This window comes from Sceloporus undulatus, chromosome 4 (assembly GCF_019175285.1).
Source record: "Sceloporus undulatus isolate JIND9_A2432 ecotype Alabama chromosome 4, SceUnd_v1.1, whole genome shotgun sequence".
NCBI lineage: Eukaryota > Metazoa > Chordata > Lepidosauria > Squamata > Phrynosomatidae > Sceloporus > Sceloporus undulatus.
In genome coordinates, this window is record NC_056525.1 from 167,782,283 (window position 1) to 167,797,925 (window position 15,643).

At 37.9% G+C, this 15,643-nt stretch overlaps 1 protein-coding gene across 7 annotated transcripts in view; it reads left to right on the forward strand.

Annotated features, from left to right (window-relative positions):
* The window catches only part of FARS2 (phenylalanyl-tRNA synthetase 2, mitochondrial), a 282,840-nt gene that overhangs the window by 226,280 nt on the left and 40,917 nt on the right, over positions 1-15,643 (forward strand). The gene's annotated exons all lie outside the window — the stretch shown is intronic.

The window sequence follows — 15,643 nt, forward strand, 5'->3', positions numbered from 1 at the left end:
GTTGGACTGTGACTCTCAATACCAGAGTTTAAATACCAGCACAACCATGGATACCCCCTGTGTGATCTTGTTTAGAGAGGCAAACCCTCTCTAAACAAATTTTGCCAAGAAATCCCTGTGATGATGATGATGATGATGACGACGACGACAACGACGATGATGATATATTTATAGCCTGCCTCTTCCCGGAGGATCAAGGCGGGTTACAATCAAAAATAAAACATAATAAAATGATAAAAACAATCCCTAATCCACAATTTAAAATAAAACAGCATAAAAATCAGTTATTAAAATGGCAATAAAAATATAATAAAATGGTAGGTTTGCTTTAAGGTTGCTATAAGTCTGAAACAACTTGAAGACATACAACAACAAGATAATGTTCTCCTAAAAATTTTTTCCAGCCAGTAAAAATGGTAGGTGTGGAAGTTTGCAAGAAATAGGACTATGACTATGCTTGGCTTTTTGTTTTTGTTTTCTTTATATGAACATGAATCTGCTGGGGGACATCATCCAAGGATTGGGGGTTTGGGGCCATCAGTATGCAGATGATATCCAGCTCTATTACATTTGGCCCTTTGTATCAGAGGAATTTTTATCCATGGATTCAACCATCCATGGTGTGAAAATAGTCGAAAGTTTATAAATCCCAAAAAGCAAACCCTGATTTTGCTGTTTTATATAAGGGATACTATTTTACTACTACACCATTGTGTTTATTGGGACTTGAGCATCCATAGATTTTGCTATCCACAGGGGGTTCTGGAATATAATCCCAGTGACTGCCAAGGGCCACTGTAGTCATTTCCCGTACAATCCAAGAAAGATGTTTCAGTCTTAAATTGGTGCTTGCCATCAGTAATGGATTGGATGGGAGTGCACAAATTAAAATTTAATCCAGATAAAACAGAGATCAGTTGAAATGCAGATCAAGGAATAAGGATTCAGCCAGTGCTGGATGGAATTACACTTCTCCTGTAGACATAGCTCTGGAGTTTGGGTGTGTTCCTGGATTCGGCCCTAAACCTGGAATCTCAGGGGAAAGGGGCTTACTTTTGATGTACTTAGACATACTTATGATTGTAGTGTAAAAGTAATGTGCCTAGACCTTGAAAAGTCTTTCTCCCTAAGGGGAGTGTATATGTTTGTATATCTATGACTACATATAATAGATTCCAGTACTCCACTGTGTTTAAGTGGAGTGTTGATGCTAACTCTGCCTGTTTGGACTTTACCATGTATGGTGATTGGAAGCTCAGGCAACCAGAAATTGTTAAACTACAAAACAGATACAGATTATAGTTTTTTGTGGGGTTTTTGGGCTATGTGGCTGTGTTCTAGAAGAGTTTATTCCTGACATTTCGCCAGCATCTGTAGCTGGCATCTTCAAAGATGCTAGTTTCAACATTTTCACTGTACAGGGAAGGAGGAAGTATTCTGTAAAGGTAGCCAAGAAGACTAGAGTTTCGTGGTAGTATCATGATAAAGTGCCCCATGATAAAGGTGTTCCTTTGCTTTTTAAAAAAGCTTCATGTATAAAAAACAGTATGCAACTGCAAATGAGGTCACAATCAGCCCTGTCATAACCTTTACTGCTAATAATTATTCTTGGGAAGAGAATGCAAATGACTTCCTATACCCAGGGTTAATATTTAGGATTCAGAGGGTATTGCACTGTGTGTGTATGCTTCGGCTTGCAAATGAGGAATGTTTTATTTTAAACATCTGCAGCTCATCAACAGCAACAAAGCCTGATGTGCCAGGTTTTTGAGACACTTTTCAGAACAAATCAGCTCTTCTGCATCATTCTGTCTGACTCAATAAAATACTACTGACCTGTCTCTGGAGGTGGGATGTGAGAAGCTTTGCTAATTAGCTAATGTTTGTGCAGTGCCCAGTGCTGTAAAACACAGAGAAGTACTAAGCATGGTTTTATTACACCCATCCCTTCTGACTATCCTAATCATAGCTTCTGTTTTACTTTTGCACATGAGCTGTTGAGTGCATCTCCAGTCAGCTGGTAGTGAGGGCTGTGCATTTTACATCAGGCAAATGCCATACATTCCCACCTGGTATTTCTTGTTCTGCTTTAATTTTGTGTCACTCCTTACAAAGGCATCTGATGGCATCCACAAGGGTGCTTAAAAGGTAAATGTATTTCAGGTTAGAGCCAGGCATTGTTGTTTTGGATAATTCAACATTCAACTGATCTTTCTTTGCTGGGGATTTCACTATGTTTGGCTAGGGTATTCTAAATTGTGTCCCAAGTGACTAAAACAAGTGCTCCAAGAGTACAAAATTGTGAACAGAGATGTGTGACATGTGACATGTGACATAGATTGCCACCTCATTCCCACCACCAACAGCAACAGGTAGCGAATTGGCAGTTTTCATCTGCTCAGTCTTAATTTTGAACTATTTCTTAATGGTGGAAGACACGATTATGCATAAGACTGAAATGTATTATGGCTTTTGTTTTTATTGTTGTTGTTACATGCCTTCAAGTCAACTTAGGTGATACAGAGCCATTACCATGAGACTTGTGGAGACCATGTGTCTCTCACTTATTCCAAGCCTCTTCTCTTTTACATTAAATATGAAATTGTGACAGTATTCTGTTATAGGAGTAGTTTTCCTTGAGTGTTTCCATCATAAGGTGAACATTAATGCAAAGAATGTCCAGTTTTTACCATTTTAACCATTTATTTTACTTCTATGATAGAAGTAAAAACCACAAAACAGAATAAAAAGACAAAAATGGGGAAATACTTTTGTGGGGAAAAATATATGATTTGGTATAAGGATAATTGTTTGATAATTTGGTGAAAGATAGTGAAGTGATGCATTTAGAAACATACCAAAAGTTCTGTGATAGTTTGGAATGGAGGCAATGTTAACCTAAAACAGAGAATATAATGTGTTCAGCATATCAACATTTTAACAGTTTTTAAAAAAGAAAAATGTATAAAATTCCCAAGTATCTCGGTGCCTTTACATTCATGGGGAGCTGGGAGCAATTTGGTAGAATATTGTGCCCACATATTTTGCTATATGACCCTGTAGACTATAAATAAGAGGATTGCAAGTTTAACATTGCCTCCCCTTCCCTTATGACAGGAAATGTTCAGGGAAGGCGTCTAGAACTTTTCTGGCAAGGCTTCACTCCAGGGCTTACTCCAGGGCTTACTCAGCTCATCTTGCACCTGAGGATAGGACAAGGTGGTGTTTTCTTACTCCATATAAAGAAATTATAGAAAGTCTGCCAGTTGAATCTTTAGCAACAGGGCAGTGTCGTTCCCTATACTTGAAGGCAAGAGGCACTTCAGAGCCATGATTGCATAGCAGACACATGCTTGTCTGACACCATTTTGCTATCTCCATGTGCTCCAGCAGGCACCACTAGTGGTGGCAGTCCAACTCTCCCCATCTTAGTGCTTGGCTCTCATGAGCCTTCAATCAACATTAATAAAGTGCATATTTCATTTCAATCATCATGCATAATTTTGATTTCTGTAGATCTGCCTTTTCATATGCCCCACTGGGTGGTTTTTTTCTTTTTCTTTCTTTCTTCAATCTCTGACCATCCAACAAATAGATCCTATTGGCAAATAAACTGAACCAAGTCCTCACACTATAATGGGATTGTGGCTTGTTCACCAAGTTGTTAAATTATTTACCATCCACTACATCTGTTTGAGATGTGCACAATATCCTGTTCATTGTACTTTTGAAGCAGTACTTCTGTCAATTTCCATAGTAATAAAGACAATAATAAAAAATAAATGACACTTTTATAGCATCTTTCAACCTGAAGGATCACAAAGAGCTTTGGTGCACTATAAAAATGGATATACAAACAATATAAGGGATAATTTTATCTGCCCATTGGGCATAGCTGCCTTAGAAATGGAGCCCAGCAAAATGGAATACTGGAATTGTAGAACTCAAACCTTTTCAGGAAATGAGAAGATAAAAACAGAAAAAGATGCTTGTAGTGGAGCTTGGCAATTCAAAGGGGTTATATTAGCACTTTTTACTGTTGCCTTTGCTTTTTCCTAATGCAGGAGGGATTAGGAGCTTTACTGTGGAAATGAGGAGCCTTTGACCTTCCAAATGCTTTATACTACAATTCCCATAATTCATTACTATTAGCCATGTTGGCTATGGCTTTGGGGAGCTGAAGTCAAAAAAATTTCAAAGGCCAAAATTCCCCCACTTCTGTTTTGTGAGTTATATCAATTGCTTGTCTTCAGTCTATTAACATCAGTATGCCCCATCGAGGTATACTAAGATATGAAAAAGGCATCCCTGACCTCATCTAATGAGCTATATCGTCTCCAGTCATGCATGTTCCACATTTTAATTCCATTTTAAATAGCACTAGCAGTGCACTCTGTAAGTTAAATATATGTGCAGAGTATGAAGAAGAACTTCCTTTTCTTATTGTGTTCCTCTATACTTAAGTCATTGCCATAGAATTGCATTGGATAGCTCTGGGTATTAATGTTTGGAGAGAGTGAATTAATATCTACTCACTCTCCCTTACTTGTATAATTGCATAAAACCCTATCTTGTCCTTCCTATGAATGAATAAATGAGCTATTAACTTAAAGCCATGCTTCTCCATAGACATCATATATGGTTGCATGGAAGTTTTGGAACCATTGTCTACAGCAATGGGATGGCCTGGGTTGAGCTAATGTATAACCATCAGTTAATCCATCTAACTAGCCTCATTAGCTCAGCATCTTGTATTTAAAGTGGAGCAGGACACTGATGCTTTACTCCTAGTGCTTCAGTTTGCGTTCCTTGACAGGGTGAAGTGTCTCTGATCTGCATTGAGATGGACCAGGCTCTGCCTTTTCCAGTGCTACAACAGGATTGACAGACTCCTCTGGCTCCAACTAGGGACTATCATTTTGGGGCTACTCTTTCCCTTCTTCATCCAAGGAGGCCTCTTTCATGGAAGAGATGAGAGCTCCATTGTTTTCAGCAAGTGATAGCTGTCATGAGAGACATGACGTGAGACTTTACATGAAAGAGCCAGCATGGTATAGTGGTTTGAGTGTTGGATTAGGACTCCAGGAGACCAAGATTCACATCCCTGATTAGTCACGAAAACCTACTGGGTGATTTTGAGCAAATCACATTCTCTTAATCTCAGAGGAAAGAAACGGCAACTCTGCCCCAAACTGTAAAGAAAACCCATCCTCCTTAGAAACAACTTGAAAGCTCACATCAATAACAACAACTGACATGTGGTCTCCTGTCCTGACCATTTTGAAACACCAGACCCTTGCTATAACCAGCAAATTCTGGTGATTCAAACCCTCTTTTAAACTGTTAAACAAGCTGGATTCACTTTTAAATCAAGTCACATGTTCTCCAGCTGCTATATTTAAATTTAATTTAAAGGGCTTCCCTTTTAAAACAATGTGTACACCTTCTTCATGCATCAGACAGCAGTCGTATAAGTCTCACCATGGTACACACTGGCTCCTAAAGAGAATGTGCACATTGTTGGAAAATGGAAAACCTCAGATTTAAAGCAAAGTGTACAGGTTATGTGCATCACCCTTTTCTTTCTGTTTGTACCATAAAAATTGGATGGTTATGGGGGGTTACCTAAGCCTCTGCAGTTCCTGTCTTGCCCACCTCTCTTTCTGAAGTTTTGAAGTTTGACCATTAGACCATTATGGGTGAAAATAGAAAAGAATCCTAATAGCTATATACTCTAGGCCACGCAAAACACTATTCTGAGACCAAATGATCCAGTAAGTTGAAGAAAAATGCCCTTTTTAGTTTATAGAAAAAGAATTGATTCCCAGGAGAGCAACGTGGGATAAATTTTTTTAATCCTAAATAGACCCTACCAGCTTGAAATTTTACCTTTCCTTTAATGTGACTACAGGCTGTTAGAATTTTCGTTTGTCTCCAGCAGCACATATTGTTCCTTTGAGGGAAAAAGAGATCTAGGAGAAGGAGAAAAGTACCTATCTGTGCAACAGGTAAATGCCAACCAGCAAAGCAAAAGCATCTCTGGTGAGGTAGCCTCCAGCACATGTTCTACAGCAGAGATCGATAGGGCAAATTACACATTGCTAGTTCAAATAGCAGCCAAACTCTTAAAGGAGTGTACAGTTTTAGAGAGCAGGAAAGAAAGAATTTATAAAGAAGCAAACAGAGCAAGCCTACCAAAGACTTAGCAATGGCAGAAGAAAAAGGAGGAAATTATTTGGCTTCATAATAATCCAGTGATCAAGTGGATTATACATACACCAAGTACAAGTGTACTCAGCTTTAGCTTGACATTTGTAGTCCTTCGAACAGATAGAGCAACATCTCAGCATGCTGCACTGCTTTACACAGTATACTGTATTTTAGGTGCAACAGTTATGGATTTTTTAAATGTCTGCATCTGAATGTAAACGGTGAATTTGCACACCTGTTGATAGAAATAGAAATAGACAGTCAGCCCTTCATATCCACAGATTTTTTATCCCTGGATTCAAGTATCCACAGCTTGAAAATATTTTAAAAATAAATCAATAAATCACCAGGAGCCCTGGTAGCGCAGTGGTTAAATGCTTGTACTGCAGCCATTCACTCAAAACCACAAGGTTGCGAGTTCAAGACCAACAAAAGGGCCCAAGCTCGACTCAGGCTTGCATCCTTCCGAGGTCGCTAAAATGAGTACCCAGACTGTTGGGGGCAAATTAGCTTACTTGCTAATTAGCTTAAATGCTGTTCACCGCTATGATCTTTGGAATAGCAGTATATAAATAAAACAAATTATTATTAATTAATTATTAATTCTCAAAAGCAAACCTTGTATATGACGGACACTATTTTACTATGTCATTGTGTTTAATGGGACTTGAGCATCCACAGATTTTGATATCCATGGGAGAGGGGGACTGGAACCTAACCCTAGCGGATACAAAGGTCCCACTATAGATATTCAGGAGCTGGGGATAGCTGTAGCTTATACTGAGTGACAAAACCAGATTTACTGCTATGTAAAATATGAAATGATCCATTGACTCGCCAGTCTCTCTAACTGGAATCTGTTTGGGTCTTACACAGGGGTTATATTGACACTGTGCTTAAGGAGGTATTCAGTACATCTTTGCGCTACAGTCATTTGATAGTGCCTGGGCACAGCTTTGCCCAGCCAATGGGTGTCTGCAGAGGTGCACTGAGAAAGCTCCTCCATGCAGCTGGCAAGCTGGCAGTAATTGTCTTTTCTCTCCAGCAATTAGACCTCCACATTAAGTATGCTGGCAGAATTCTGCCAGCTTCAAATAGTATTTTGACCTATGAGTCCATGTTTTTATGTCCTCAGCAGAGAGGCAGTGCGGAAGGAGAGACAATGGAGCACTGTTTCACTGTTTCACTGTTTTGATCATTTTTAAATGTACTGTAGTTTGTAAATTAATCAAAGGGATTAGATACCACAGTTTTCATATGAAATTTGGTTCCATTTCTCTGATAAGCAATCCAAAGATAACCTCATAGCAATCTATACTTTTATATACAGTATCCCATGGAGTTTGATTCCAGGAACTCCAACCCAGTGGATGCTCAGGTCCCATTAAATACAGTGGCACAGAAATGGTGCCCCTTATATAAAATGACAAAATCAAGGTTTCCTTTTCAAATGTGTTGTTGTTGTGTGCCTTCAAGTCATTTCCAACTTATGACGACCCTAAGGTGAACCTATCATAGGGGTTTCGTGGCAAGATTTGTTCAGAGGAGGTTTGCCATTGCCATCCCCTGATACAGAGGGGTGACTGTTCTGTATTTGTTTAAAAATTGTGAATGAATGAATCCATTTTAATATTTATATGTGTTGCTTTAAGCAACTGATGTTGATGGCAGTGTTGACATCCTGGATTTCCTCCTGTATCTAATTTGGGTTGCCCTTTGCCTTTGTAACTGACTTTTCTTTTCCTTCCACAGAATCAGCATTAACTCCCTTTACTTATTTTTGCATTTCCTGATCTACTTGCATGCTTAGCCAGCGAGTGTACCTACTTTCTCTGTTGCTTTAATTGCTGCTGGTCTAAACTATATGCTTTGAAACAGTATATGTGCACAAAGTTTGACTGAGGATACCAAACTGCTGTGCTCAGGATTTGAAGTGATACTTAAATTTTCAGGAAGAAAGGCTATGTGGATCATTCCATATTGTGTTGATTCAGAATGCTTTAAAAGATGCTGGGCTTTGTTGGATTCCTCATGAATCCCCAATTGCGTTCAATCATGTGTATCTTTTGCCACAAAATGTTGTACAGAACAGGAGGGTTGGGTTGTTTAAACTAGGTTGTTGTGTCCCTCCTGGTTTGCTGTTACCAAAAGACTGAGGAAAGCAAATAGCAAGACCAGATGACTGTTTTATAGCGCAAGAAATCTCATTCAGAAACAAATCCTTCAATTAACAGGCAAAAAAACTTGCTTTAAAAGAGCACATTTTAAAGGCATAACATAGCATAGCAAGTACATTTGTATAATGCGTATCAGTGTACTTAAGCAATCCTTAAGCCGTTTACAAGGTGTAAACTAAAGAACAACTATTACTTAAACTAGTGGCTATAACATCTGAACTGCATTTTGCTACTTAGTTTTTTTTATATATAGTCCTGTATTGGTGTTTTGCACATTGATGTGGGGGGGGGGGAAATTTAAACCAAAAAACTCTTATCTTAAAAAAAAGAAAACAAAAACAAACAAACAGAGCTTTTGGATTTTATAATTTTAAACTTATCCCCCCCCCCCAGCCTTGCTGGAGAGCATATTTGATGGCTGTGGCCTTAAGCAGTATGGAACTGTTAATCCATTTCTCCTATGGTTTTGTTCTACTTGAAATTATTTTAACCATCTTTTTTTTAAAAAAAATCCAAGGGAGTGTTTGTCAAATTATCATTTCCCTGACCAAAAATATGGGTTTCCTGATGCTAGGGAAACTGGTTGCAGTATTATTCCAGTTAGAGAGAGAGAGAGAGAGAGAGAGAGAGAGAGAGAGAGATCTTAAATTGCACTCTAATCATTCCGTTGTATTTTATTGATTTCTGTTTACATTGTGCCTAGTTACAGAGTGTTACTGATTTTATAGCTCTGTGTTGCACTTTATGAATTTCTGATTTTGTACTTGTTAAAATTCTAAAGAGGAAAATCAGTATTTAATATGCCTCCTGTGTACACCAGATTTGTTTGCAAACTCTGTGCCTACTTTTTTTTCCTTAGGTTGCTGAGTCATACATTAAATTACAAGTGCAGGGAAAATGGAAAGAGGAAAATCAGAATTACATGAAAATTATCCATGTGTACATAGCCTCACAGGCTTTCACTGTGAAACACTGAACAAGTGTCCAGGGTTTACTTCCTTTGCCATGCCTATAGTTGTGGCCTTTGTGTAATCCATATTCCATTATGATCCTATGCATATGTAATTGTCCGTGCCATTTCAGAATACCAGTCTGGTATTTTTCAACACAGAATCTGCAGAAATAATCCAGTTTGACACCAGTTTAACTGCCATGGCTCACTCTGAGGAATTCTGGAAATGGTAGTTTGTTGTGGCAATAGAGTTCTCTGACAAGGTTAAATATCTCACCTACAAGTCCCAGAATTCCATAGCATTGGGTTTTGGAAGTTAAAGTGGTGTCAAACTGGATTAATTCTGCAGTGTAGATGCAGCCTAAGTTCTATACTGTGAGTACAACTAACATGAAAAAAAGATGAAGGAACAATATAAATTTGCAGATCAGCAGGTGCAGAAAGAAAGAATTCAGAGTTTAAATGAGATGACTGAGAAGTCTTAAGGACAGATGCTGAAAAGCTTTTTATATATATATAAAAAGATGAAACCTGAAGAAACAGAAGCAAACTGAAGCAAATACACATTTAATATTGCCCTGGAGGATAGTAAACATGGCAAGGCATTAATGAGACCATGATGTTTTCCTTTATAGCCTTTGTGACAGAGGAATGTTAGCATTTCATCTCTTAATGGCCATCCTAGTAGTAGAAATGCAGATAGCAAAGACAGTTTGTTTGGAGTTGTCTCTTGTTTGTTTGCTTATAAATATGTATACTATCTTTAAAAAAATAATTATTACAGCTGTTTGAAACCAGTAACACAGTTGAAAAATTAGAACATCAATAATCAATACAATGCCAGGACAAAATAGCATTAGAATAGTCCAGTGTTAATTATTCATCTGATGGGTAAATCTTGGGGAAATGAACAGATCCTTACCTGATGCTGAAAACATAAGACCAAGCAAGTTTCCCAGGAGAAATAATTTCACAAATAGGATGCCACAACCAGAAAGGCCTTTTCTGCAATTTCTATCAGTTTTACCTTAAATAGGACAAGTACTTGAAGAAGGGCTGCCAAGGAGGAGCTTCATTCACATCCAGCACACTATGGAAGTAGATACTGTACTCATTCAGGTATTCATAACCAAGATTAACTTAATTTTGTTAGATTAAAATGAGATTAGAGCAGGTGTGTGAAATCAAAGGAGGGAATGCACACAAGGGGTTGCGTGTGTATGTCAGAACTATGCTGTATGAGCAGCTAATTGACATTTCAAAATCTCAGAAACAAATAAAGAAAGTTTTAGAAGTTTATTAGGATGTTAATGAGATGTTAATTAGTAACAATGTTTGGTAATGAGAGGTAATCTTTTTATGCTTATAATCCTCTTGGTCATCTGTTAATTAGCTCTTATTAATTTTATTTATGTATACACTGAAAAACTCTGCAACTCTTTTGTGCATCTAAATATTATCGTTGTAGAATCTTTGTAATATCTTGGTCCCCGCTTAGTTCATAAGCAAGAGGGACTTGGCAGGTGCTCAGAGATCTTCAGCAGCATTCTTCTCTCTCTTTTCCTTTTCCTTTTATAGCACTGAAACATCAACAAAGGTCTGCACCAGGCATGCCAAATTCCAACACTTATGACACCTGGCCATCATAATTAGTATCCAAGGGACCAATGGCAGGGGTATAGTCAGAACCATGAAGAAGAGCAGGTTGCAAAAAAGACAAGCAGGAATTCAAGGCACTAGGCTAAACCACATTTGGGTTCAGGTAGAGGCCATATTCAAAGACAGAAGTGTTGCATCCCAAAGGTTAAAAGTAAGCAAGAATTCAAGGCATTAGGCTAGACTACAGTTGGGCTCAGATAGAGGCCAAAATCAAAGACAGAAGTGTTGTATCACAACGACTAGAAGTAAGCAAGAATTTAAGGCACTAGGCTAGGCCACAGTGGAGCTCAGTAGAGACCATATTCAAAGACAGAAGTGTTGCACCACAAGTTCGAAAAGTAAGCAAGAATTAAACGCATTAGGCTAGACCACAGTTGGGTTGAGGTAAAGGCTGTATTTCCAACACAAGCAAAATCATGCTCAAAATTTCATAGAAAAGATTCCTACCAAGAAATGCCAGAATTGTAAATGGGTTTCAGAAAAGAAAGAGGCTCTAGAGATCACATTGTAAATACTGTATACAATGGATAATGGAACACACCAGGGAATTCCAAAAGAAAATTTTTTGGTGCTTAATTGACTACAGTAAAATTTTTGACTGCCTAGACTACAAAAGACTATTTAATGCTCTTAACGAAATGGGAGTACCACTACATTTGATTGTCCTGATGCATAACCTGTATCCAGGAGAAGAGGCTGCTGTCAGAATGTTGTACAGAGAAACAGAATGGCTCCCAATCAGAAAAAGAGTCAGGCAAGACTGCCTACTATCACCCTATTTATTCAACTTGTATGCAAAAAATATTGTATGCAAAGCGGGCTTGGACTCATAGGTAGGAGGAGTGAAGGTTGTAGGTAGGAGCATTAACAACCTAAGATATGCAGACAACACAGTACTATTAGCAGAAACCAACAAAAAACTGGAGCTATTATTGAAGAGGGTCAAGGAGGAAAGTGCCAAGGAAAAGGCAGGATATAAATTATTATTATTATTATTATTATTATTATTATTATTATTATTATTATTACTGCTGGGGGGAAATGACCACATAAGATCTGCAAGAATTCATCCTAGCTAATGAGAAAATTGAAATAGTCAAAGATTTCCCATACCTTGGATTAAACATTAACTAGAATGAAAAATGTTGTCTGGAAATTAGAAGAAGGCTAAGATTGGGAAGGGCAACTATGAAAGAACTGGATAAAATCCTAAAGAGCAAAGAATAAATTCTGAAGGCTAAAGTGAGGATTGTCCAAGCCATTGCATTCCACATCATCATATATGGATGTGACAATGAAGAAAGCAGATAGGAAGAAAATAAACTCATTTAAGATGTGGGTATTTGGTCTGCAATCATAAATAAATAAATGAATTTGAGATGTGGTACTAGAGAAGACTTCTGAGGATACTGTGGACAGCCAAGAAGACAAACAAATTGGTTCTTGATCATATCAAGCCTGAACTCTCCCTGGCAGCCAGGATCAGTAAACTGAGACTGTCATATGTGGGCCACATCATGAGGAGGCACATATCATTAGAAAAGACAATAATACTAGGAAAGATAGAAGGAAGAAAGACAAGGAGGCCAGATCCCTGGACTCAGTCAGGCCATGGGTGTGAGCCTGCAGGACCTAAGCGGAGCAATGGAGGATATAGCTCATCTTCTTGGGGATATCTCATCCACAGGGTCGCCATGAGTCGACATTGACTCAAGGGCAGTTAACAAAAACAAAGAGGCTGTATTCGAAGACAGAAGTGTTGCACCCCAAGGGCTAAAAATAATCAGTAATGCAAGGCATTAGGCTAGACCACAAGCCAAGGTAGAGGGCATAGTCAAAGACCAAAGTGTTGTACCACAATGGCTAAAGGTAAGCATGAGGCCAAGTCAGGCTATTGGCCACAATACAGAAATATCAGTGGATTCAGCAACCTTCTGACAAGTGCATAGATTGAAGTTCAACCTCTATTAGGCTCAGGACTCCATAGAGATAGGAAAATATTGATAAGCCTCTGGGGTCACTTCAGAAGGGCCTGTAGGGTTGTTATTGTAAGTTAGATTAGAGATGGGAAATGTGTGATCCTTAAGATGTTGTTCAACCATAACATGCATCATCTTTCACCATTGGTTGCAGCTGATGGGAGTCAAAATCTGGAGGGTCACACAGTCCCTAATTCTTGCTAGATAGTACTTTTTATTGATTCACAAAAATTAGCTTGTCAATTTAGTAAGGAACCAAAAAACTGATGGTGCAGAAGATAAGGCATCTTTCCTAAGCTCTTACCTCATTGCCCTACAAGTAGGCAATTTACTCATATAAATGAGCTTATGCAAATATGATGTAAATGTGTGCTTATTTTTGTCCTCTCTTGACACTGGGTAAGTAGCCACCGAAGAACAGTTCATCTTAGTGAAGTCGCAGGCTTTCGTGGCCGGCATCCATAGATTTTTGTGGTTTTTTTCAGGCTATGTGGCCATGTCCTAGAAAAATGTATTCCTAACATTTCACCAACATCTGTGGCTGGCATCTTCAGAGAATGCTGGCATGGAAGAGAGTGGGATATATACTGTGTGACCCTGGGAGGAGTGATTTGCATGTTAATCTGTATATTGTTCAGTTGTTGATGGCAAGGCCTCAGGGTGGGAGGGTATGCAAAGAGGATTACTGTCTGCTTAATTAGTGATCATTTTCTGCTGGGAAACTCTTGACCCTGGGTGGTTTCTTAATTGCATTTGCTGAGTCTTCATCTTGCTGTTTTTCAGGACTGGTAGCCAAACTTTGTTTACTTTAAGGGTTTCTTCTTTCCTGCTGAAGCTATCGAGGTGTTTGTGGATTTCAATAGCTTCCCTGTTCATTCTGACCAGATAGATGTTGGCATGGTTCAGAATTTCAGTGTTTTCAAACAGCATTTTATGCCCAGTATGGTTTATCTTAGGCTTTTATTTATCTTAGTTTATTTCAATTAGTTTATTTTATATATCTTATTTATCTTTCTATTTATTTATTATAATTTATTAATTTAAATAAATAATTATTTATTGTTTATTGTTTTATTTTAAATTATTTATTTATTATATTTTGTTTATTTTATTTATCTTATTTATTTATTTTGTTATCTTAGTTTATTTCATTTATCTTAGTTTTATTTTAGTGTATCTTAGGCTTTTGTTTTGGCAAATGTTTTGGAACATAGCTGGATAAATCAAGGAACACAGCTGGATGAAACAGACAAACAACAGTTATTAATTATTATTGAGACCTTCTCTACATAATGTCCAACATATATTTTAAAAGCATCATTTTTCTTCTGATAAAAAAGTAATTCTACTTTTAGTTCCATTTACGAGACCTTGGTAAACTGGGCACAAAGACATTGTTTCATATATTTTTCTTTCAGCTGCTTTTGGAAGCAGTAAAGGAGAAAGCAGGTGCCTGAGTTGTTATGAAAACCTTTTGTCTAGGACCCAGCTTTGGGATTTGCAGATGCTACCCTTAAGTCCTCCACTTCTGAGAACCACAGTGTTCATTACTTCTACAGATGTCTGTTGTACCATTTTGTGAAAGCTCAACTTAACAGAGTATTTAAGGGTAGAAAGTATATTCAAAAGAGATCAATCTACTTACTCAAAAGTAGTAGCAGTAGCAGCAGCAGCAGTAGCAGTTAATCTTCTGTTATGTAGGACAAAATAGAGGAGAAACATCCTATGTGGTAATTCAATCGGTCAATATTTATTGCTTAGCCCATAGACTATCTCAAAGTACCACAATACAAAATAGAAAAACAAGATTAAATTCCATATAAAACTCTGTGTAGAACTCTAAATAAGAGTTATATAAGAGAACATGAGAGTAAAATATATAAAAATAAGAATAAAAATATAATAAAAATTTATGGATACAATACACTAGGCAATACAGTGAATGCAACAAAACTTATAAATCATTCTGTAAGACTCTTTGTAAAAGGTTAAAAAGAAAGATAATGAATAAGTAAAAATAATCATAATACAAAAGTCAGCTGGACTAAAATTACAATCATACATCAACATTCTTCATCACCCCTGCAATTTACCCCATTCATCCCCACATATCAAGATCTCAGGTGTATTGCTTTGCTTAAATACCAAGCTGTAATGAAAGAAATTTTTGAATCTTGAATTTTCAAATCTTGACCGCTCATAAAGTATGTTGTTCTAATATGGGTATCCCCATATTAGTCCATTTTATATATGGACCAAGATACAGGTCTCTTTCCTGCTGATACAGTTTATCCTGTGTGGTAAAAATAGTTAAATACTGTTGTGTTAGTGCATGAGAATAATAAGAAATCTGGGACACACTTGTGAAATCTGTGAAATCCTTGTACATATGGCATTCTTTTCATCTTAATCACTGCTGATCTAGCTAATTCAACAGCATGGCTGCATATTTGGATATTCAGGGGCGCAACAGACGGGCAGCTCAGTGCCGCCCGTCTTTGCCCCAAGTTGGTGCTACAGCACTGACGCGTTGCCAAAAAGAAGCTGCCTAGAGCAGCTTCTTTTTTGCAGCGCCGCAAACAGGAAAGGGTGCCGCCATGATGCCATTTCCTGCTAGCAACGTCTGGATGCTGAGCAATGCTTACATCATTATGGTGCCCCCCATG